We start from the raw sequence: 26,549 nt of genomic DNA on the forward strand, positions 1-26,549 counted from the left end.
TGAGGGGCTTATGTTGTATTCTATTGAGCTATAGCTTGAACACAATGGCCTTATTAGGTACTTTCTGACATGGGATTTCTGTGAATCTCTGAAACCATCAGTATCTCCCAAATTTCATAATATTTTACAATTGAAATCCTGAATTCTATCATTTTAGATATCCAGACATTAGATAATATGGATGATTTCTTTGGCATGATACTTAAACCCTTGGAAAGCAAACAGTTAATGAAAATTCCTTTTGCTAAAAATGATAAAATCACTCAATGGTTCAAAGGCTGCCAATTATGGCTCTTCAGAGCCATCAAAAAGCACTTCTAGCCAACCTATTCTTCATATCCATTCTGTTGCTTTCCAGAGAGGAAAGAGCAAAGACCAGACAGACTGTTATTCTGTAAGCATTAATGAATGAATGAGTTCTAATATTAGGCATCCTTAGGCTGGGAAGTAAACAAATACTTTCTATGTGTTTTTATGTTTGTGTGTATGCAATATTTATATACCTTCATATGTTTATTTGTGTTTAATACATAATACATGTGCTGTATGTACACACATATATGATATGCATGTGTTGTACACATATGTATATTCCTTGGTAAATTGGACACAGGATGATCATCATTCCCCTAAAAATATGTATATTAAGAAGTACCTTTGGTTGCAAAAGAGGCTCACAAGAAATCTCTGTCCCTTTTTATTTCTGTTTTATGTTTGTTCAAAGGAGTTTCAAGGGAAACTCTGAGATGGGTATCCCCCCCCCCCCCCCGGTATATGACTATGTCCATAGAAAATGGTTTTCCTGCAAAGTTATTAGGGCATTCAGTTGCAGACTGACTGGGAAAGTGTCTTTCTTTGATTTCCTGACTATTTCTTTAGATCATTTCAATGTGTTCCTCTTGATGAGTGTAGAAATTCTGCCTACATAGTGACTGATCTGTGGATGCCTGCCTTCCTATGCCATGTTCACTGTATGTTCTGATAAAGCACCAAGCTCCCACCAAAGGACCATAGGTGACAAACATGAAGTCTTTGATCTAAAATTTAATCTCATTTAAGCTCCTGGAGGTCCAGCCTTTAAAAAAAATAAAATTGATTCTTTAGCTCCTAGCAGAATGCCTTGTACATGGTAGGCATTTCAATGCTTCCTGATTGATTATGCTCCCCATATAGACACACCTGAACATAAGCATGGTCCTCACTGGTACCATTTTACAATACCCTTACTATATTGTTAATTTTACCTAATATATTCATTGTACAGATATTTCTTGTGTAAATATTTTATAAGGGGCATTATGTTCGGCACTGGGAGAGTTTCAACCCTTTATTAAAGCATTACCTTTGCCACTAAAACAGCTAGCATTTAAATGGTGCTACAAGATTTACACAATACTTCATAAATTCCTCATTTTATCCTTACAACAATGCTGCAAGGCAGGTGCTATTATAATTTCTATTTTTCAGAGAAGGAAACTAAGATGGAGAGATTATAAAGTTATGTAACCAGGAAGAGTCTAAATTAGAACGTGTACTCAACTCCTCCTGACCAGCAATCTATCCACTGAGGATAGGGAGCATCTACATCACCCGACTGCCTGTGATCACATCACAATCTGATTAAGGCTGGTGATATATCCAAGAAAAACATAATAGAAAATTGCAAATTATAAGTGAACTCACTAGTCCACTAGTCATTTACAAAAGCATGACTTCGGAAAGTACCTAGAGGTTATTACAGGATGATGAAGGAAGGTTTCATGGAAGAAATTGCATTTGCATTGTGATTTTTTCAAAAAGTGGATTGAACTTCAGTATTTAAATACATTGCACAGGGAGCTGGAAGGAGGGATTTCAGAGTCTGGGAAAGGAAAGTGCAACTTGTTCTCAGGACCAGATTTATAAAATTATTCCAGAGTATAGAATTTGTAGAAGGAAATAATATAAGATAAAGCTGAAAAGTTTGAGATGCTTTGGGATTTTGGAAAATCATAACCAATAAGGAAAGCCATTGGAATCAACTCAATAGATAATAGGGAATCATTGAAGACATTTTGTTGGAATCATAGAACATCAGGTAAGAAGGGACCTCAAAGGCCATGTGGACTAAATTGTATGTGAACAAAAATTCCTTTTCCAACAATAAATCTTTGACCATTCTCTATTTGAAGAACTACCAGTTAAAGATTATTTATTTGATTCCTGATTTGGGATGCTACTTTATTACTAAGCAGCTTTTCCTGATTCAATCTGCCTGCCTTTATTATAATGCTACACATTATTCCCATTTCTATCTTCTGAAGACAATCAGAACAGTCCATATTTATTTTTTCTGGTGTTCTTCATCTTTCCATTTCAAAGAGAATGAAGTAGATCATGCGTAATGTCTTGATTTTCATGTAAGTTGGATTTGATTGAGTTCTAATTACACAATCACCCGCCTCACTCTTTCTTCCAGAGTCATCAAGACCAGAAGCAAGACAACAGTCAGGATGACTGGTGATGTCCTGGGTTGCAGTAGATTATCTTGATGTTTTTGACATCTGACCAAACTACAAAGTACCTGCATCATCTGCCTTTGTAGTCATTGGAACAAGTTCTCATCTACCCATCTTACTTGGGAAAGTCTTCACATTCTTGGAGTAGACATCCTTCGAAGTCATTGATGATTTTAAGGCTTGTTGGTTACCCTCAAACTGGTTTAGCCTGTCTTCAGAGAATTTTTTCTGGGTTATAACCATAATGCATGCAATAGCTTCTTGGAGACACATGTAATATTTGTTGGGAAAGGAAATGGGATTGGAAAAATGGGGGATAGTGGGAGGTTTGTATGGGGTATGGAGGAGTTGAGGGAAGTTGCTTGGTGAAGCAAAGGAGGGAGATGCCCCCTGCTGAGAGGAAACAGCAGGGGTCTGATAAGGACTGTTTGTTGTAGAATGACTGAACTGATGTTCAGCTCCCTCTATGACCAGAAAAGATAGTCCACTTAGCTGACTGAGAATTCAAATAATATAAAGTTTAATAACCAGTTGGAATTGGAGTTTTTCTCAGCTTCAGACATGAGTCCAGGCCCCAGAGGCTGGTGGAGGTTTGTCCCACTCCCTTCTACTTTATATCAGTCCAGTTTTGTATAATTAAGAATCTTAGCAGTAGATAGAAAGCAAACAAGAACAGGTCTAACTTTCAGAAGTCTGTGTCTTCTGGCTGAACCAAGAAGAGCATGTCACTCCAGACTGGGCTGAACAAGCTCCTTTCCCCTCCAACACCAGGAAGCAAGACCCAACTCAGCAGAAAGGAAGTGCTAGTCACAATACCCAACTGCCACTCCCAGTAGCCCCTTCCCCCACAAACTGTCAGTCTTATTTCCTTTCCAAACACAAGTGAGAGTTGGGTGATAGGTAAACACCCAAAGTAGCTGATCAGTCCTGAAAAGAGGTCCTAGTCCTTCTTGAACACCCCATAAATCCCTCTTCACCATGATAATGCTTCAAATACTTGAAGATAATGGTAATGCCATAACTCTTTTTTCTTCTCTAGGATTAAAATCCTCAGATACTTTAAATGATCCTAATTGACATGATGAAATGTGAGAATGAAGGTCACTACAAAACACTAAATCCTTCTTGTAGCATTATTCCACTGTTTCCTCAATTTTACTCAGAATTTCAGCATACCAAAGACACCAATCATCAGAAGAGAACTTAGAGGTCAAATAGTCCAAACCATATGTTAACAGAAATTCACTTTATAGCAAGAATGATAAGTGATCATCCAATCTTTTCTTCTAAAGACTCAATGAGTGGGGACCCAGGGCAATCCATTCCACTTTCAGAATTTTCTAATTCCTTAGAATTTTGTTTTTACAATGGGCTTAAAAATACCTCTTTGTAATTTATTTTTACCCATCATTTCAAATTCTGCCTGATGAGATCAAACAGAATAAATCTAAACTGTATTCTACATGAGATACCTTTACATACTTGAAGGTAGCTTCCATATGACTCCTAGTCTTTTTTATTCTTTGTTAAATATACCAATTTATCCCATTAGATCTTCAGATGGTATAAAGTTGAGAACTTTCAACATATTCCCCTCCTCTGGACCATTCATCATTTATTATTGTTCTGCCAAAGCTCCTATACCAATATACCTGATGTCATCTGGTCATTATAAGTTTAAATTAGTTTATGGAATTGCCATATAAAACTGTTCATCCATATTTACCTTATAATCTACTGATACCTAGATCTTTTTTTCAACTCAAATGCTCTCCTAAACAATTCATTGAATATTTGTTAAGCAGTAGTTGTGCATAATTCAAACCCATAAAGATGAAAATAGTCCAAGACCTCAAGAATATTTCATTGAGATAGGGGTGGGGAATGAGGTCTATTTAAGATATATGTCACAAAGTACAATAGAAAGAAAACAATGAGGAAGGAGAGAGGAGTAACAAACATGGGATAAAGAAATGTATAATGGGGGTGAGAAGAAGCAAACAATTCATTTGTGGGGGAATTCAGAGAAATGTAATGGGATTTTAATTTCAAGAAATAGCTAGGACTTTATTTTGGCTGAAAATTTTTTGAAGGAAAAATATTAAAGGAGCTTGAGCTAGGATTTTTGCCCAAGAGATCATAATTCTGTCTGCCAACATTCTGCCCTTTGTTACTCTATTGCAGCATTGGTGAAGTATTGGCATGAGAGCAGGCACAGGGGGAGCTCCTTCTTCTGCTCTTTCCAGCACCAGAGGACATTTTTTGTGTGCCCCACCCTCTCTCCAGCTGCCCAAAGCAAGCACTTCCTTCCTCTGCTCTCTGGGGTAATTGTGGAGAAAAGCAGGGCAGAGAGGTGTGCTATTTGGACATACAAACTTTTAAACATTCACCAATGCTGCTCTATTGCTTACTCTATATGCATAGAACCTGATGCTATGAAATTGCTATGGAAACTCATTTGAATTAATGCTGATTTCCCTGAGATTTCCCATCCATAATGGGAAGATATTATAGTTCCATAATATATTCAATTCAATTCAATAAGTTTATATTAAGTACCTATTGTGGGCCAGGAACTATGTTAGTGTCAGAGGTTACAAAAATAGGCAAAAATATTTCACCCTCAAAAGACGTTTATTCGTCCTTTTGTCTCTTGTCTCTCTTGACTCCTGGTTCATGGAAGACCCACCTCTGATCTGGACTGAGGATGGGGTCTGCCATATCATAAGGATTCAGAAAAGTGATGTCACAAGTAAGGTAAATTGGACAAAAGAAAGCAAGTAGGTCTCTTTTACCTTGAGCCACAGAGAGAGGAAAGTGCTGTCAAGGGCAAGGCTAGAGGACTCCCAAAGCATACACATGATTGTCCTTGGGGCTGCCCAGGAGTTTGTCTGAGAAGTTGCCATAGCCAACAGGATGAGGAAGCTCCATTCATTCCCAGCTTGGCAATGTGACTCTAATTTCACTAAACAACTTTGAATTTCAATTTATTTTATCTGTAAAAATAAAATAATCTTTCCTTTCCAATCTTCCTGAAAGGTTTATTGTTGGAATCTAATAAGGTGCGGTGTGCAAAAGAATTCATTGAACAATAACATACAATGTACTTGAAATAGGTGGTTATGATTATTCGTTAATTATTCTAAACATGAAGTTAATTTTTTCTTCACTAAAGCCTTGCTCTGGTGCCTTGGAGTATGGGGAAAAACCCAATATTTTTCTTTAATATATTCTGTATATAATTACCTATGTACATATTTTTATAGAATATATAAATAATAGAATATAACTTAATAGAATGTAAGTTCCTAGAGGGTAGAGACTGTTTCCTTCTTATCTTATATTACCATAGTCTTCTATAGTGCTTAGCACATTACAGATGTTTGTTATCATTTCATCATTTATTATTTTATCATTTAAATTTGATCTGCCTCAGTTTCTATATCTATAAAGTGGGGATAATAATAGAAACTATTCCTCAGGGTTCTTATCAGGACTAAATGAAATAATATTTGTAAAATGCATGAGAAGCTTTAAAGAATTATATAAATGTTAACTTATTATTATTATCATTATTATTATTTAAAAGGAAGGCAAGTTGTTGAAGGTTTTGTCATGCTGAAAGGTAGTGAAGAGGGGTCTAGCAATAGTTCATGGTCTTGTATTCTAAAATCAATTAAATTAAACATGAATAGGCTAATTTATATAGAAATGTTCAACAGGTGAATTTGGGCTTATTTTTTTGACCACAACAAAGAAAATTCTTTACTTAAGCATAGGAGTAGGAGAAAGGATAAAGGTTCTCTTAGAGTAAATTTTTGGTAAGCTTATAAAATGAACCACAGATTCCTGGAACTATTAGATGCTGAGTAGATTGTTTAAGTTTTTTTTTTCCCAATTACATGTATAACAATTTTTAACATTTTTTAAAATTTTGATTTCCAAATGCTGGTCCTCCTTCTTACCCTCCTTCTCTTGCTCTCTCTCCCCCTACTAACCTTCTCCCTGGGGTAGTGAAAGCAATCTGATACAGATTTTACTCATTACATAGCATTTTTAATTGTATGCTTTCTTGTATTGCTCTCTCATGTGTATCTCTTTTGTGTGTGTCCCCCATACTCAGCAAATAAACTCTTTAATTGTAAGAATTCTCCCTTATACTTCCTTATACTTTCTCCATATTACTGGGATGAGTAAAAAATAGCCATTCTACCTGCTTTGTGATTTCATCATCTCTCACAGTAAGAATAACTCACACTCACATTGCTCTTTGTGATTTGCAAAATGTTTTCCCCATCACCACACTGTGAGGTTGTATATATCATCATTTCTATTTAACAGATTACTAAATTGAGACTCAGAGATATTGAGCCTTTTTCCCCAAAATTTCACAACCAGGAAGCATGAGAACTAGGATTTTAAAGGTAAGTTTCTTCACTCTTACACCATTATTTATCCACTAATGCACACTGACTCTAAATAAAAATAAGAGTATTAATTCAAACTGATGAATAAAAAGATATGTATGTGTTAGGTGCTTACTGTGAATCAATCGCTATAGCTAGGAATACAAATATACAAATTGAGAAAATCCCTACTTTCACTTTTATGCTCTAATTAGTGGACATGAAAAAGTTTGGTTATAGCATATATAGAAAGACTTAGAAGTCCTAAGGGGGCAGCAGCAGGTCTGATGGCAAGGACCAAAGGACTTGACATTTATAGTTCAAATGATAGTTCTGGAGATTTGAAAAGAATGGAGGAATTACAGAATACCATTGCTTGAAACAGTGCTTGGATCATTGTGAACTCATAATAAATATTGTATTGATGCATTTATTGACTCACTCACTCATTCATTCATTCATTTAGGAAGTAAATGCCAAAGGACCATAGAACACATGTTCTTAAATAGCACAAAGTACTTTCCTCACTACATCCCTCTGAGGTCAATTAGGCAGGTAAAATTATCTTCATTTTTTTATATAAATGGGAAAACTGAGATGCAGAGAAATGAAGTGACTTACCTTGACACAGAGATTGACAATGTTAGATCTGGATTCAAATCAGGATCTCTGATGTCAATCATTGTGCTCTTTCCTTCACAGAGGATTTAAGGTTCCCATCCCACAGAAAATCTTCCTTAGTGGGGCAATGGCTCCTTTTCTCCACTCTCTAAATCTAAATAAATAGTCAGGAAATCAAAACAGAATACTTTCTCTATCAGCCTGCAACTGAATGCCCTTAAAACTTTGCACAATAACCATTTCCTATGGAAAGTTTCAATATATCCCTAAAGAAACAAAATATATATTTCATGAGCATTCCTTTTCAGAGCTATTCACCTTTTATTGTTGTAAGACTAAATAAGGTATTAGGAAAGCTTTTACCACAGTGTATGGCATATACTAGGTTCTTAATAAATGTCCCCCCTTCCACAGTATTGGAAGCAATGGATAATTACTTACATATATTGCGTGCACAGTTTCCAAATGCATATACATTTGTATTTCACAATAATGCTGTGAAACAAAGTGGGCAAGGATTATGATACCAATTTTATAAATTTAAATGAGGGAACTGAGAAAAGTAAGCTCACAGTCAAGAAGTAGCAGGGATGGGAGAGAAATTCAAATGTTCTCATTATGGATTTAATGTAGAAGCCAAAATATTTTGTAATAAAGTGAGTCTAATGAAATAAGGAGCAAAGACATTGCATACTCCTGTCTTAATTGGTCAGAGCTTCACATGGGAGAGGTGGTCATACATATATACTTTGCATGGCTCATTTCCAAATGCAGCCATGTGTTCCATTTTTGTTTTTATTGATCAGTCAGATTTTACTTGTATCCAATTCTTTGTGGCCTCCTTTGGAATTTTTTTTTTTTTGGCAAAGACATTGAAGTAATTTGACATGTCCTTTTCCAGTTTATTTTACTGGTGAAGAGTTTAAGCAAACAGGATTAAGTATTTGAGGCCAGATTTGAACTCAGAAAGACGAGTCTTTCTGTTTCTAAGCCCAGTGCTCCATCCACTATAACGCCCAGCTGTCCCAAATGTGTTCCATAACCTAATTGAAAATAACAAGAGCAAAGCATTATGTACCAGGTGCTCTGCCGAGCATTTTTAAAATGTCCATTTTGCTTCTCACAATAACTCTGGGAGGTAGGTGTTATCCTTATCCCCTTTTACAGTTGAGGAAACTAGATGAGACAGAGATTAAGTGATCTGCCCAGCTTGTAAATTCTGATGTCATATTTGAACTCAGTTCTTGAAATCAGGCCAGTGCTCTCTCCACTGCAAAATCCTGTAATTGTCACCTACCTATCCTCACAGTACTCTTTCTTTTTTCCAAATAACATTCTTATCACTGATTATTCACTCTAATTTTGACTATATGTTACCCTTCCTATCTTCTGCCACACACATAAAGCAGGCTGGGAGAAGGCAGTGAACTCCTTTTTCCATTCTTCTAGTTTCTGTCTCAGTCACTACTTCCATCACTCAGAGACTTCTCATTCCTGGAAGTTTAATCAAAAAGTATTTAGTACATACTCTGGGCAATGTGCTAGGGTTAGAAGTACAAGCGCCAAGAATACAATAATCCCTGATTATACAGAGTTTGCATTTTAAAAATATAGCCAAAGATATCTTTTATAGAATAAATATGAATGCAATGATTACAATGAAATGCAACATAGTTAAATGCATCCCTCTTAATCTTTATTCAAATGACATTTCTCATATATTATACCTAAACTAAGGAATTTGGATTTTCACCCGTTTTGAGGTTACTGATTAAAGGGGGTTTATGATAAAAGCAATTAGTATAGCAGTAATAAGAGGGATAAAATAGACTGAGCAGACTGAATTCAGGGTTAACAGATGGAAAAATGTTTCTATAATTCTGATGTGGTGGCAACAAGAGAAATAGAGAGGAAGAGTAGATGTGAAGAAAAACTAAAGAATTGTTGAGATACAGGGAAGGCATAAATAGAGAGATAAAAGCCAATGGTTTGGCAGAATTATTATATCATAAACTACTTAAAATTAGTCATTGTGACTAAAAAAATTAAAATCATAGCTGGCACCTAAAATCAACACATCTTTCATTTGAAATGGACATCAGAAGTCATTTAATCCAACACCCTACCTGAAACATAAATTTTTGTTACAACAAACTTTTTTCAGTAGATAGAGGTTAAGACAGATGTTAAGAACTCAATATTCCTATGAGGCAGTCATTTTCTACTTTAACTTATATAAAATTGGTGGGGTTGTTGCCATTTTCCTTTCTCCTGGAACAAAATCTGATCCCTTTAAAACTTCAGCCCATTGGTTCTACTTTTGCTTCATGAGGCCTGATTAGATAAAACTAATCCCTCTTCTATGTAACATCTTTTAAAGTAAACAATAGTTGTGTCTCAAATGTGCATTCTCTTCTTCAAGCTAAAAACACTATATTGTTTTTAAGGTCCCCCAGTTTTTTAGAATGATTTTTTTAAAGAATTTTTTCATTTCATTTAAGAATGAAAAGAAAAAATAAGAAAAATAACTTAAGAACTAGTGAGTTTCAGTAGTGTAGCCAGTTAGAATGCTACGTTACATTATGTCAATAAAGTAATCTCTGTCCCCTCACCTTTCTTCCCACCTGACTTCACTACTTGCCCACAAAATAAAGGATTGTGCAAGGCATGACAATACCCAATGAGATGTGAACTTTGATTCATGCAAAACTTTCTCCCACAGAAGCTGTTTCAGATCCATCAATCTCAGAACCCAAAGTAATTTCTTTTAGCTTCCATCTCATCCATGTTTCTTTCAAAACAAGTGAATAACATAGTTGGACACACAATGGCAAAACAGCATCCCTAGATCATTTTGCCTATTCAGTCCATTCAGCCATGACATTTCATCTGCCCAAAAAACTTGAAGGGGCTCTTCGACTTCAGGCAGATGCCAGAGGCATATCAGATTCGATGATGGAGAGGTGGCCGTTTTCACATAATAAAGCAAAGACATCTCCAAAGCTAAGTAATGCCAATATTTTTTTTTTACTGAAACCTTGTTAACCCTGAGAATATCATAGCTGGAAAATTCCCACTGATAAGCTCCTAGGGCTTAACTGCATTCAATGTATCTGCCATCAAAATAGAGTCTCAGCTGCAAACAGATACTTAGAACCTCAGATACAGGCTCTGCTCTTAACCATCATTGTTGATTTCTCTTCCAGTTGACCCAATCTTGATTTCATACTTGTCAATACTGAGGATGGTGTGATCTCCAGGGCTGTGCAAGAAAGATGTGACCTTGTATTTCTGTGAAACAATCTTGGTTACCTACTTAGTCTCTCCAATGAATTGTTCAGGCAGGTCTACTTTTGATAAGATCCATACTTTGGCAGTGAAGTCTGCAGAACCACTCACCAAGAGACCAAGCTTACGATTATATTTCACAGCGAACCCTCTAAGTGTATGTTCTTGGAAGTGCTGGTTTCCCACTGCTGAAATCCTTTCCCATCAGGCTACTGTGCTATCAGCATGAATATGGGTCCAGATGCCATATAGTCACTTCTGGGCTCCCATGGAAGAGCCTCACATAGAAGTCATCAGACTTTGTACATAAAAGTTCCTCATGGTAAAGTGCATATTCACTGGCATTGGATCCAAATAATTATGTGGTCTCAAAGACTTCACAGTCCTCAAATGCTTATTCTTATTTTCCTTCAAATAAAAATGTATTACAATGGAAAACATCCTGAAAGGAATCATCTGTCTGTTGGTTCAAATCATATTTATATATAGGCACTTAGAACCTCATTCCACTGCTTAGGGACATGGAAATTTGTGAGAAAGGTCTGTGTATGGAGCTATTTTATTTTATTTATTTTAATTTTTTAACTTACAATTTTTATTTAATTAATTGGCTTAGAATATTTTTCGTTGGTTACATGATTCATGTTCTTTCCACCCTCTCCTCCCACCCTCTCCAGTAGCCAAGGAGCAATTCTATTGGGCTTTATCTGCGTCATTGATCAAGACCTACTTCCATATTATTGATATTTGCATTAGGGTGATCATTTATATTCTACATCCCCAATCATATCCTCAACAACCCATGTGATCAAGCAGTTGTTTTTCTTCTGTGTTTCTACTCCCACAGTTCTTCCTCTGGATGAGGATAGTGTTCTTTCTCATAAGTCCCTCAGAATTGTCCTGGATCATTGCAGTACTGCTAGTAGCGAAGTATATTACATTTGATTGTACCACAGTATATCCATCTCTGTGTATAAGCTTCTCCTCCTTCTGTTCCTCTCGCTCTGTATCACTTCCTGGAGCTTGTTCTAGTTCACATGGAATCCTCCAGTTCACTATTCCTTTGAGCACAATAGTATTCCATCATCAACAGACACCACATTATTTTCAGCCATTCTCCAACTGGAGGGCATCCCCTCGTTTTCCTACCACCACAAAGAGCACAGCTATGAATATTCTTGTACAAGTCTTTTTCCTTATTATCTCTTTGGGGTACAAACCCAGCAGTGGTATGGCTGGATCAAAGGGCAAACAGTCTTTTAAAGCCCTTTGGGCATAGTGGATGGAACTATTTTAACAAGTAAAGCCTGAGTTCCAAGGAAAGAAGTTGAAGGAAGTTTCACTTAAGCAAAGTCTCCAGGCTATTGGAGAGGTGTCTGAGCTAGATTGATCCACTCAGACTAATCAGGTGAGCCAGATTTTCATTTTTCTTAGGGCTAGCTCCTAGACATGTGGCCTTGGAATGGACACATGCCATCTGGGTGCCTGCTGTCCAGATGGGCTTTGCAGAGGCTGGAGACCTTTCAGCAGACGTTGCACAGACTTACTGGGGTTTCACAGACTTAGACAAACCCATTTTCTTTGACTAATTTCTACATTACTTGTTTTCAATAATCTTTATTACATTTCTTGCTTCTTCTCTGGACACATTCCAACTTTTCATTGTCCTTACTAAAATAAAGTGCTCAGAAAAAGAAAAAAGACTCCTGATAAGACAAAACCAAGACAATACAGGGAAAATATTGCCTTCTGTATCTGGAATACTAGATATTAACCTAGTTTAAAGTCATATTAACTTTTTTATTATTAATATTAATATATTAGCATATCATGGTAGTGGTTCACTAAAAACTCCAGACTTTTTTTCATATGAACAGGTGACTAACCATTGATTTTATTCAATCCCCAAACAAGAATTTATACCTATCCTACTAATTATATTTTTTTCTTTCTTAACTGTAAACCAGGAAATTCCCTTTGGAATTTTTTTACTGTCATGTAAGATGTTGGCTTTTTCTTTTCATCTCCAAACATGCCATGACTAAATTATGCCTTCACTCAAGTGATTTATAAAGAAAATGTTAAATAGAACAAAGCTAAAGAGAGATCCTTGTTAACTAGTTACTAAAGACTTCTCTCCAGGTTGTCATCAACTTATTAACAAATGTTTATTAATAAACTGACAAACCAAACTGTCAAAGAATATTTTTAAATAGTAGACAGTTGTTTGGAGCATCAGTTGCAAACTACTGTTGTCTGACTATGTGTGGTAACAAAGCAAATTAAGAGAGCAAACTATATATGTCAATCAAGGCTTTCTGTTTCTTCTGCATTCAGTAAATCCAATATATCAGGGATTTATGATTCCTTTCCTTTCATTGGATTCTCTTATTTTCTTTCATTTCAATTTTTTCCAGATTACATGTGCATTTGCAGGAATTCTTTTCACAAATGCAGATATGCTTTGTCTATAAACATTTGGGAAAGGAGTAGAATTTATTAAATACCTACTCTATGTGAGGCACTTCACTAAGTCCTTTCAGGAATATAACCTCATTTGTTCCTTCCAATAACATAATAGAACCCTACATGGGGATAGGTTCTGTTATGATTCCCATTTAACAACTGAAGAAATTGAGGTAAGTGGAAGTGAGATCACTTGTCCAGGTTTATATAATTAGTGAGTGTCTTTGAAATTTGAACATTGGATTTGAATTTGAATTGAGTTACAAATGCTATATCTATCAGTCTCCATGCTGATGCACAACCTTTTAAACATATATATATATATATATATATATATATATATATATATACATATATATACATAGATAGATAGATAGATAGATAGATAGATAGATAGATAGATAGATAGATAATTCCAAATATGTTGATACAATTTTAATAATAATTTTCTGGCGCTTTGTAATTCATGTTTTCTCCCTCCCTCCTACCCTTGCACCTTCCCCAAGAAGGCAGGCAATGTGATACAGGTTGTATATGTGTTATCATACAATGTATGTTCATCATTTTGTGAAAGAAGACACACATTCCTTACACTAGGGAAAAATTCATGGAATAAATGAAATAAAAAACAGTACACTTCAATCTGCATTCAGATCTCCATCAGTTCTTTCAATGGCGGTGGATAGCTTTTTTTTTTTTCATGAGTTCCTTGGAATTGTCCTGGATCTTTGCATTGCTGATCATAGTTAAGCCATTCACAAATGACAATCACCCATTTTTGCTGTTACTGTGTACAGTGTTCTCTTGGTTTTTCTCACTTTCCTTTGCATCAATTTATATACGTCTTTCCAGGGATATGTAACTTTCTATTAGCCATCTTCTTGCCTGTGCAAAGGCAAATTAGAATGTACTCTCTCTCCTCCCTCCCTGCTTCCATCATGGTTGCTACTGCCCTATCCATTAATTTGCCTTTAAGTTGCATATATTTTCTATGCCTTGAACTACATATGTGCTATTTCTCCAAACAGAACATGAACTACAATTATTTTTTTTTCATTTTGTCCTTGTATGCCAAGAACTTCACATACTGTCTGGCTCACGGTCATTATTTAATAAACATGTATTGAATTTATTCATTTGAACTTTGCAGTTAAGTCTTAGAAACCTTCCTGAAATTCAGAGTTGAAGTCAATTATTCATGGTCTCACAATTAGAAAGTATCAGAAAGGAGAATTGAACTCAGGTCTTCCTCACTTCAAATTGAGAACTATAACTTATGTGAATCTCTGAGCCTTTTTATAGCATTATAAACAATATCACCTAAGAATCCTTCCACAGAGTAGATGAAGGATAATAAGAGGAAAGCCTGGGGAATTCTCTCAAAGTTTGCTTCTTATTTGAAGGAATTTACATAGCAATACAATTTGCAGAAGTGTAAAATTAACTGAAGTATATGACAAAAACATATTTTCGGTTCACAAATCTGTTTGTTTTTCTTCAACCCAATATCACAGGTAGGATATTGCCTTTCTCACAGCTTTAGAATTAAAGAAAAACTTCAAAATCTTCCAAGGTGGGAAATGAACTACACTTTTGCTAGTCTACTGAGGAGCTTTGGACAAATGACTAGAGTCAGGCAGCAATAGGTGCCCTAAAGAGCCCACAATGCCATGGATCTGACTCTGGGTAGTTCCTTGTTAGTTAATATTGAAAAATACTAACTAACAAAATAAAGAATTTAAAGGCACTTAATACTTAATTAAACAACATTTAAACAAATATAGACAGGATATTCCTTAAGCATATTGTAAGACAGCGTCTTTGATCTTCCTATCTAAAGGTATATGAAAAGCAAGGAAAGGTTTGTAGGGTCCAGCTTCTTCTAGATTTTTTTTTAAAAATCACTTTAGTTGATCAAGCAGCCACAGAAACAATGGCTGGAATAATCATAGCTTGAGCCTCAGCTCTCTGAGGCTATCACGTGTGTAGGAAATTTGCCTTTCAGGGGAAAAAACAAAAACTTATCCCAATTCATTTGGACAATCATTGGTGATGAAAAAACTGGGAAATAGAAGTCCAATCACAAAGCCAATCTAGGATCCCAGGAAAGAACATTTCATAAGATAAGGAAGTAACTCCAAAGGTGTTTGGTCTTTTCCAAATGGCAACAAAGGGAAGAATTCCCTGGAATGGAGGTGAGGACTGACATACTAGGAATATATTCTTCAACAGAAAGTCTAGGCTTTATCATAATACCAACCTGAGTATTATCCATGAAAAACCATTGTCTTTTTCCAGCTTCCCCCCAAAAATGGACTGTTTCTAAGGGCAGAATGAGGCAAAATTGCCCTTTTGTTTTCTTACAATCTGCTCATGAACTCCCATCTTCTCCACGTCCAGGAACTTAACTGTTTCATTCATGTGGAGTCTTGCTCCATGTACCTTGCCTGATCTATTCATTGATAAATAATGCATTAGCTCATAAGACTAAGTAGTAAGTATGGGGTGAAGTTAGAGGCTGAATCAGTGGTTTCATTGGGAAATGCTGGTGGCAAATACTTCCTCCAACAAAGCCAGGTAAACATATTCACACAACGAAAATTTTCAGACCATTTCCTAGAATACTGAGAATGTGAGTGACTTGCCTATGGTCAAGTATGTGGGTTTTGAACTCAGATCTTCTTGACTTCAAGGATCACTCTTCATTACATCATCCTGAAAATTATTACTTATTATTGTTAGTTTTTTTGCCTATCCTATTCTCAACTGTTTTCCCTTTAAAATACCAACTACATATGTCTTTTTTTTAAATTCAAAGAAATTTTATTTTTCAAATTACATGCAATAATTTTTAACGTACAGTTTCTAAACTTAAGTTCCAAACTATCTTCTGCCCTCTCAGAGATGATAATCATTTTGATCTGGGCCACATATACATATATATATATATAGAGAGAGAGTATATTTATTTTTATTTTATTATTATTTCTTTTTATATTTATTATTTATATTTTATAATTCTTTATATATATTTATGTAATATATATAATCATGAAAAACACACTTCCATATTGGTCATTGTTTTATGAGCACACTTACAAAACTGAAAAATGAAGTCATAAATATACTGATTTGAAAGATAAGTATGCTTTGATCCACATCCATACATCTCCAACAGCTGTATGAATGTGTGAATGTATGAATGTGAATGTTTGGGAGTGGATAGCATTCCCAGTCCTAAGTTCTTCAGAATTGGGAACTAATATGATTCCAAGAGGGCAGGTAAGGGTTTAAAAAAGAAAAAAAGAAGAAGAGAGATTTAGAACACTTTTATATGATTATTGGTAGTTTTGATTTCTTAATCTGAAAATTGCTTATCATATCCTTTGACCACTTGTGAGTTGGGAGTAGGGGATGACCTGTATTCTTATAAATTTGACAGTTCTCTATAGATTTGAGAAATTTGGCCTTTATAGGGAAATTTATATAAAGACTTTCCAAATTTGTTGTTTCATTTTAATCTTGTTTACATTAGTTTTATTTGTACAAAAGCTTTTTAGTTTACCATAATCATAATTATTAATTTTATATTTTATAATGCTCTCTATTTTTGGTTTGGGCATAAATACTTGTCTTTTAGATATGACCAGTAAACTATTCTATGTTCCCTTAATTTACTTATAGTATCACTCTTAATATCTAGATAAGGGGGCAGCTGGACAGCTCAGTGGATTGAGAACCAGACCTAGAGACAGGACATTGGAGGTTCAAATCTGGCCTCAGACACTTCCCATCTGGGTGACCCTGGTCAAGTCACTTAGCCCCCATTGCCTAGCCCTTACCACTCTTCTGCCTTGGAACCAATACACAGTATTGATTCCTAGATGGAAGGTAAGGGTTTAAGTAATATATATCTAAATCATATGCCTATTTTACCTTACCTTTGTATATGGTGTGAGATATTGATTTACAACTACTTTCTGCCAGACTGTTTTCTAATTTTCCCAGCAGTTTTTGTTAAATAATCAGTTCTTATACCCAAAACTGGGTCTTTGGGTTCATCAAACACTAGGTTATTATGGTAATTTATCCCCATATATTGTGTATATAATTTATTCTACTGATCTATCATTCTATTTCTTAGCCAGTAGCTGACTGTAGATGATTACTGCTTTATAGTACAATTTGAGACCTAGTACTGGTAGGTCTCCTTCTTTTACTGTTTTTCCCCCATTAATTCCCTTGATATTCTTGAACTTTTTTTCCCCCAGACGAATGTTGGTATTATTTTTTAATCCTATGAAATAATTACTTATTAATTTGATTGTTATGGTGCTAAAGTAAATTAATTAAGATAGGATTGTCATTTTATTATTTAAGCTCTGCTTAATATGTTTCTAGTTTTTTGGGTCCGACTTTATGTGAAAAGTTTTGTAACTATGTTTATATAATTCCTTTGTTTATTGATTATAATTGATCTGAATCATAAATGATCTGAAAAGGATTCATTTATTATTTCTGCTTTTCTGCATTTGCTGTGAAGTTTTCTAGTACATTGTCTATGTAGGTGCAATTCCTTTATATTCCCATTCAATTTTCTAAAGAGCTCTATTAGTTTGAACTTTTCTAAAATTTAATTACTGCTTTCTTGTTTATTTTTTGGTTTGATATATGTAGATCTGAAAGGAGGAAGTTGATGTCCTCTCTTAAGTCTTGAGCAAGGGTTCCAGGTCTCCCCCTAGTCTCAAACTAGTTAAGGACCACAACAACTGCTTTGTGCTGGATTTTGCGCCTAGATTTGGGCTTGGGAAGGAGTTCAGAGCCTCCTTCTGGGTCTGACACAGTCAAGCACACTCTGGATTGTCCTTTGCCTCTTGGGTCCTCATTTAGTCTTGGCTAGGGCTTTAGACTTTTAATTGATGTGCACGGTGTTACACTACTGCTGGTTTAGGCTGGGCTCAATGTCTCTATGTTTGTTGGCTTGGGTCCAGGTTCAGAACCTGGAATAGAAGATGGGGAGGAGGATTGCTGTTGGCTTGCACTGCCACTTCTTTCAGTAACCTCCTGCTGACTGTGCCCCACTCTCACCCCAGTGACCCAGACCCTCTCTGCCTCCCTTTCAAGTCATTCTTTGTTTGTAAGGTGCTTCACTTGGGCTCCATGTTGGTTTTTTCACTCCAGTATTCGTCTTGAGGTATTATTTTATGGTTGGTGGGAGATGTCTTCATGGGGGTTTGAGCTTTCTGTACTTCTACTCCCTGATCTTGTCTCCTTTTTCTAACTATTTGATTCTCATCTTTTTTGATGAAGATTAGATTGAAATACAGTATTCTCTAGAAATGTGATTCTCCTGCTATTAACCTTTGATAAGTAGCTAGTTGTGAGAGCACAATAAACGCATGACTTGGATTCAGGAAAATCTGAGTTCAAATTCTGAATCAGTCACTAGCTATATGACCCTGGGCAAGTTATTTAAATTTATGTGACTCTGTTTCCACTACAGAATGTGGATAAAAATAATCTCACCTCAAAAATCAAACCTTGTTTATGAGGATCAAATGACAGATCATGTAAAATGCTTTGCAAACCTTAACATGCTACATAAAAGTTAGCTATAATTATTACTATTATCATATTATATTAACCATTATTAGAGTCACAACTTGACCTTTAGCTTCCCTAAGCCTATCATAAATGTGTTCTGATTTATCTCTCAGAAAATTAAAAAAAAATTAAACTCATCTGGCTAGTTGATAGTAGCAGTGGAAAGCCTGAGACAAAGAGGTCTAAGCACAAAATAATCCTGGGATCCCAGAAAAGTACAATTTATGAGATAATTGTGTTTCAAAACAATATAAGATAGCTGATAACAATTTTTCAGACAGCTCTAGTAACTGGCAAGATTCTGGAGATAGTATGTACCTCGTTCTATTCCTACATGATTTGGTTTTCTGCTTTGTTGCCTCTGTATTTTTTTACAACTCTCTAATCCACATAACCTAGAGATTCTGAGTAGGTCAGTATAGAAAAATCTATTTAAATACTGTTTTTAAATTTTTATGGACCAGTTTTATATTGTCAATTTTGAGCAACAAATAGTTCTGTCTGTGGTAAATATTCTGGTTTTAGGTCAATTAATTTGTTTAATTTGCACAGATATTTTAACATCTATATTAGCAGTTCAGGTGTTTGTCATCTGTGAATTTATCAGATAGTGAGTTTTTTGTTGTGTATATCTTGCCACTAGGTCTGGTTTTCCTTGGTATTTAGCACCGAAAATTGATGCTAAAATTTGTGCAAATTGCAATATGTGGCCCACTTTTAATTATTTCCTTGTATACTTTTCATTGATCAAAAAGCTCAGGTTTCTTAAGGTCAATTTATCTGTAATTCTGGTGTACACTAAGTAAATTGCAATAATAGGGAAACAGAGACATGTTTCTCTGAACAAAATGTAAGTTTATTAATAATGATGCATATTTCCATTAATAAAAGGTGTCAGAACGATGTCTTCAATCAGGTCAGTGACCTCAAAACTCTCTTTATTGAGATACAGGAAAGGAGTTCTGTGTGGTTGGAGAATATCACAATGACTACAGCCAAGAAAGGTGTAGCTTTCAGGTATGGATGATCACAACCTTTCTGACAATCGAGGAATATCAATCACATTATGAGATTCCTCTGCCTCATGTAATCTTGGACAGGAAACCAGAACTACACCAAGGAGTGCAAAGAAACAAACCTCCCCTAATTTCACAAAAAGAGTAGTAGAATTTCTTTTTGAGGAGAGGGACTCTAGACTAAGCTATTTTTTAGTTTGTTTGTTTGTTTATAGACAACAAACAGAAGTCCCAGGATAAACTGCTTGGCAAACAAATGAAACAGAGGATATTTTCAGAAATGATCACATTATTTCCTTTCAACTTCCCATTTAAGCATGATTCAAAGGAGGAGATTTTTTTTTGAGTGGGGTGAGTTCAGACAGATGCTAATCAATATGAATATTAATATTATATAAATAAATTATGTTGTAAAATCAATACAGTAAAAATTAGAGAAAGTGTTCATTTATATTTGTACAGAGTGGTCATGACCTGACCCAATTTGGCATCAAAATACCTCCATTTTGGAGTGGCCTGGTGACAGCAGCAGTGTCAATTGAGGACGATGGCAGCTCTTGTTGACCAAGTCACTCTCCTCACAACTGAAGTGTGCCCTTGGATGGTGACTCCATTGTGTGGACAAGGACAAAAGCAGATGCAGAATGTACATTTACACATGCAGCAGCAGTAGCAGCACCAACAACAGTGGAGCCCCAATTATGCCAAGAAGCTGGCAATATGAGTGGCAGAGACCCTCAGGGATGGGGGGACCACGAGCATCATTTATGTCTATGGAAACAGCTCTGTGGATGGGAACACCATGAGAATTCCAGGTGAGTTTGGCAGTGATCTTCTGTAAATTCATGAGCTTTGGCAAATATGCAAGCCTTTTAAGGATTATCAGTAGATGATCACTGAACCCACCAACCTCTGCCTCCTCCTGGACTGCTTCAAGAGCCATATTCCCAATCCTCATATATGCTTTTCCTGGAATTGACAGTTGTCCTGCTGCTCTCTGAGTGGTCACTGGCTAATGGTTCAAGCAGTGTCTAAATACCAAGATCCTATCCCTAAGGGTTGATAAGAGTTAAGATTTTATTGTACTCCTAGTACTAAGTTTCATATACTCCATAGACTAAATATAACTTGGTGAGTTGGCTTGGACATCTGATTTATAAATTATTTCCCCTATGGTAATATATATTCCGAATTCCAAGCAAATGATTTAAAATTCTCTTTTGAAAAATAATGCATCTATAAGTTAAGAACAGTCTGTATTTGCATCAGCAATATGTGAGGGAGGAAACAGGAAAGATTGAGATGCTTGCATGTATTTTTACTGGACTTGCATTTAGATAGAAGAATTTATTTTTTTTATTTTATAATATTTTATTTGATCATTTCCAAGCATTATTCATTAAAGACAAAGATCATTTTCTTTTCCTTCCCCCCCACACCCCATAGCCGACGCGTGATTCCACTGAGTATCACATGTGTTCTTGATTTGAACCCATTGCCATGTTGTTAATATTTGCATTAGAGTGTTCGTTTAGAGTCTCTCCTCTGTCATGTCCCCTCAACTGCTGTAGTCAGGCAGTTGCTTTTCCTCGGTGTTTCTACTCCCACAGTTTATCCTCTGCTTATAAATAGTGTTTTTTCTCCTAGATCCCTGTAGATTGTTCAGGGACATTACACCGCCACTAATGGAGAAGTCCATTATGTTCGATTATACCACAGTGTATTAGTCTCTGTGTACAATGTTCTCCTGGTTCTGTTCCTCTCGCTCTGCATCACTTCCTGGAGGTTGTTCCAATCTCCATGGAACTTCTCCACTTTATTATTCCTTTTAGCACAATAGTATTCCATCACCAACATATACCACAATTTGTCCAGCCATTCCCCAATTGATGGGCATCCCCTCGTTTTCCAGTTTTGGGCCACCACAAAGAGCGCAGCTATGAATATTTTTGTACAAGTCTTTTTGTCCATTATCTCTTTGGGGTACAGACCCAGCAGTGCTATGGCTGGGTCAAAGGGTAGATATTCTTTTGTCGCCCTTTGGGCATAGTTCCAAATTGCCCTCCAGAATGGTTGGATCAATTCACAACTCCACCAGCAATGAATTAGTGTCCCAACTTTGCCACATCCCCTCCAGCATTCATAACTTTCCTTTGCTGTTATGTTAGCCAATCTGCTAGGTGTGAGGTGATACCTCAGAGTTGTTTTGATTTGCATCTCTCTGATTATAAGAGATTTAGAACACTTCTTCATGTGCTTATTAATAGTTTTGATTTCTTTATCTGAGAATTGCCTTAGATAGAAGAGTTTATATCTTGAAACCCTCAAAAAAAAATAAATATCAAGGTCCTCATCCAGTAGCCCAGCCCACTCTACAAGAATGTGATCTTGACCCCCAAGACCAGTATGACAACATTTCCCTTCATCAAAATTGTGGACGCTAAGAGCTTTATCTCATATCCCCTCATACATGATCCATTTATGGGTACCATATCAAGGATATCGAATACCTGAAAAGAGATCAAGCACAAGTGGTAGTGGTAGACCCTGAGAAGAAGACTCTGACTTCAGTCTAACAATGGTATGGTCCTATGAACCTAGTATGAGAATTCTGATGACCAAACCTTGTCGGCCTTCTTCAAAACCATTTCCCAGAATAGGGTGGAGAATATCTAGACTATCTTGGAGAACTATGCCTCAGAAAAGATCTGCTGGAGGCCTACAAGCAGGGGAAGACTTGATTGGAAGAGGAGGAGCAGGAGCATATAGCTTTCCTCCCAAGATCACTGAGTAGAGCCTTTTCCTTAGTTCTCTCATGAGACACCTCTGACCTTAGTAAAGTTATCCCTGATTATATCTATCCTTACCTTCCTGACTCTGAGGCACTCCTTAGTCCAAGCCCTGGAACCTCGATCAACATCACCTAGCATTAAATTCCATCCTGGAATATTTTTTTTAAATCCTCCATTTCCACAAACAAATATGCATGACACATACATGTGTCCAACATGTGTTTACATAATGCTGGGTAAGTTCATATGGATGTTGCCCCTTTGATTCAACTTTTGGATCTTGGTCATTTGCTAGTTCATGTTTCAAAGGAAGCTCCTTTAATTATATCTTTGAAAACCAGTGGCAGATTTTTACTATGAGTTTTTGCAATTGTTATGTGATGTAGTAACATTTAGTGAAGTATTTCTGCATCTTTTCTTTTTTTTCCTTAACCTATTTTATTATATCCTTTAAGAACATGTATCAACACCCAAATTTTAGAAGAAATGTTTTATGGGGCTGGGATGGTGGAACAGAACCACTGACTTCAGGTCTTCAGCAACTTAAATAGTTGTCAAATGAAAAAGCAATTAACTATGTTTCCCCAAGCCTATGGGTCTACTACAGCCAGCTTTAACCAGCTCAAAAGAACCAATTATAAAACTTTTAGTGTGAGTAATTGATGCCTTGGAAATCAGCAAACATTCCAAAATAAGCCTTGATTTATTGTTTTGTTGATTTCTAATTTAAGAAAGGAATGAACAAGATATTACAAATGCAATTAAGTTTTAATATATGGAGAAAGATTGTAGGAAGGTGGTAAAGTAGGGCATGATACTTACTCACTTTATAAACTCCCCCACAATCAGAAATAACTTAGAGAATCCGTGCCCAAGTCAGAAAAAACAGAAGTGTCAGGGGGCAGCTAGGTGGCTCAGTGGATTGGGAACCACACCTAGAGACAGGAGGTCCTAGGTTCAAATCTGGCCTCAGACACTTCCCTGTTGGATGACCATGGTCAAGTCACTTAACCCCCATTGCCTAGCCCTTACCGCTGTTCTGCATTGGAGCCAATACATAGTATTGACTCCAAGACAGAAGGTAGGGGTTTAAAAACAAAAACAAAAACAAAAAAAAACCAGCAGTGAAGCAGAACAACTAGAGATAACTTGGAAGAGGAGTCTCTGATATCTCTGACCTCAGAAGAGCATGGGAATGAAAGAAATCAGGAACAAATATGAAGAAATAAATAAGCTAAAATTCCCAAGGGAGGAGCACAAAGTCTCACCTTGTCTGCTTGACCTGGTGCCTGTATCCTACTGATGAATACTGATGGAGTCACCAAGCAGTAAGCTCTGGGAGCACTTGTGTTGACTATGACTTTGGCTCCAAAAAGTCTCCACTCACCCATAGCTGGGGGTTGACTACTAAACAGGGAAGGACTTTATGGGCCTAAGCATGGTGACTAGACCACAGTTTTGTCTCAGACTATGGCTTTGGGAGAGAATAACTGAAGAGGGATCCCACACTGTTAAGAAAGGGGATGAAGTGGCTGGTCCCTGTCTGTTATGGTCACCCATAGGACAGTTGAGTTCCTGGGTGCCCTCCCAGAGGAAAGGCAAGTTGTCTGTTTATAATGTCAAAACTGTGATGGGAAGGTTAGTTGGAGTAGATGAGGTCAATCATAGACTGGGGTATCAGCCAGGGGGAACAGAGACAATATATAACCCTGGATTATAGGAATTGGAAGAACTAATTCTCAGTCCAGGAAATAAGAAACACACACACACACACACACACACACACACACACACACACACACACAATCCTGAAAATCTGAGATATCACCCCCCCCCCAATGTCCTGATAACAGAGCTTGACTCAAATATAAAACTAATAGTTAAGCCTATTTGGCTGCTAACCTTTGAAAAAAAAATGAGTAAGACAAAGAGATAGAACTCAATTATAGGTAGTTATTATGGGGCCAGTGAAGACCTGGGTTCAAATTTGGAGAACGGTGAAGTTAATGTAGCAAAGAAAAACACTGAATAATCATGAAGTCCCCAAAAATAATTTGTGGAAAAGCTTTAAAGAGATTTTAAAAACTAAATGAGAGAACTTGAGGAAAATTATGTGGGGGGGGGAGCAATGAAAGGAAATCAAATCATGAAAAAATGATCACCCAATCAGAAGACCCCAAAACCCATAGAAGAAAATAATAAACTAAAAATTAGATTTGGACAAATGGAAGCTAATGACTTTCTAAAGCAATGAAAAATAAAGCAAAATCAAAAGAATAAGATAATAGAAGAGAATATGAAATATCTTATTATAAAACTAACTCGACTTTGAAAAGAGATTAAGGAGAGAAAATATAGGAATTATGGTACTCCCAGAAAGTTACGAACAAAAAGTTTAGATGCCATACTCAAAGAAAGCATTAAAGAAAATTGCCTGGAAACACTAAAACTAGAGGGTAAAATAGAAATTGAATCACAACTTCAACAAAACCCCAAGCTGAAAATAACTTCAAGGTTTTGCCCTGTGTATTTATTTGTTTGTTTATTTATTAAGAAACTAGTTATTAAAGATTTATAAGCTCACCCTCCTCTGGCCTCAGAAAGAGTGCTAGAAGGGACTTTAGATTATAATTTCAAATCAATGGGAGAATAAACTCCTAATAATTATTTTCTAAAAGTGACCAAAAGTAGAATAGGCCATATTTATAAGTAATGTACTTCCTCTCACTTCTTTCCAGAAGTTTTAAAAGATTTTTATTGGACATGTTATTGGACAAGATAACCACTGAAATTATGCTTAGTTCTGAAATTCCATAATTCTCTGAGCTTTTGGGTGTGAATCTTAAAATTTCTCAGACTTGTGAATGTTAAAGATTCTCTGACTCTGCCTTAGAACATTTGGTTAAGACTATTCCCCATTTTAAACAATGAAGGTAATTGATCAGGAATGTGAGAACTCTAACATGATTCCACCCATACTTAGACAGTGCCTTAGGGGGAGATAAAGTTGTAAACTCCCTACTGAACAATGAAAAAGTACTTAACTCATACTTCTAGTGAGGCCAAGCCCTTAAGCTAAGTCTATTTTTAGATCTAATACAAAAAGGTGCTAAGTACCTATGAAGGTCAAATTAATCACTAAAAGGTCAGGCAACTTGCAAGGGACAAGCTTAACAAAAGAGGTGTGAAGTTTTAGTCTACCCAGAGAAGTTGAGAACTAAAGAAGGCGTGAAGTAAGAATGGTCACTCCTGTGAAAAAGTCTACTGTGATTGGTAGATGTGAAAACTTAGGGGAGGTGACCTAGGAGAAATTTCTCTTTAAAAGGAGGTCAGAAAGGCCTCTGAAGAGCTCAGCTTGCCAAAGCTGAATTGGAGGGCTCAGTGGCTGAACTAGGCTGGCTTAGCCCTTTTCTCATTATTTTCTCTTAATCTCTCTCTTTCATTAATTCCTTATTTGTATTAATTAAAATCTCCATAAAACCCAGCTAACTTAGGTATTTCATATTTGGGAATTTTTCCCATGGCGACCACTTTATTTTTGATTTAACTCAAGACACTGTCTTGAAACCATATTTCCGTGGTCACAGTTTAAGGCAACCACTCTTTTAAATGTTACACGGGTTAAGGACATCCTGAACACTACCCAAAGTATATCCTGACCAATGTACACTGATGGCTAAGCAAGGCAGACCCAGTGAAGGAACAATTTAAATTTTAAAAATAAATAATTCATATTTAGAGAGAAAGAGGAAGGATGTACCTGTCAGGCCTAACCACTTGTAATTATCTCCTCTCTAGTCAGTTTGGAGGCATCCCAGAACCAAGAACTATGGAGACTAGGTGACCACTACTAATTCT

The 26,549-nt window shown here is 36.2% G+C and overlaps 1 pseudogene; it reads right to left on the reverse strand.

Moving 5' to 3' along the window:
- Nucleotides 1-10,446: 10,446 nt before the first annotated feature.
- LOC100618351 (F-box/WD repeat-containing protein 2-like) lies at nt 10,447-20,842 on the reverse strand (annotated as a pseudogene).
- Nucleotides 20,843-26,549: the final 5,707 nt, after the last annotated feature.

This window comes from Monodelphis domestica, chromosome 1, assembly GCF_027887165.1.
Source record: "Monodelphis domestica isolate mMonDom1 chromosome 1, mMonDom1.pri, whole genome shotgun sequence".
NCBI lineage: Eukaryota > Metazoa > Chordata > Mammalia > Didelphimorphia > Didelphidae > Monodelphis > Monodelphis domestica.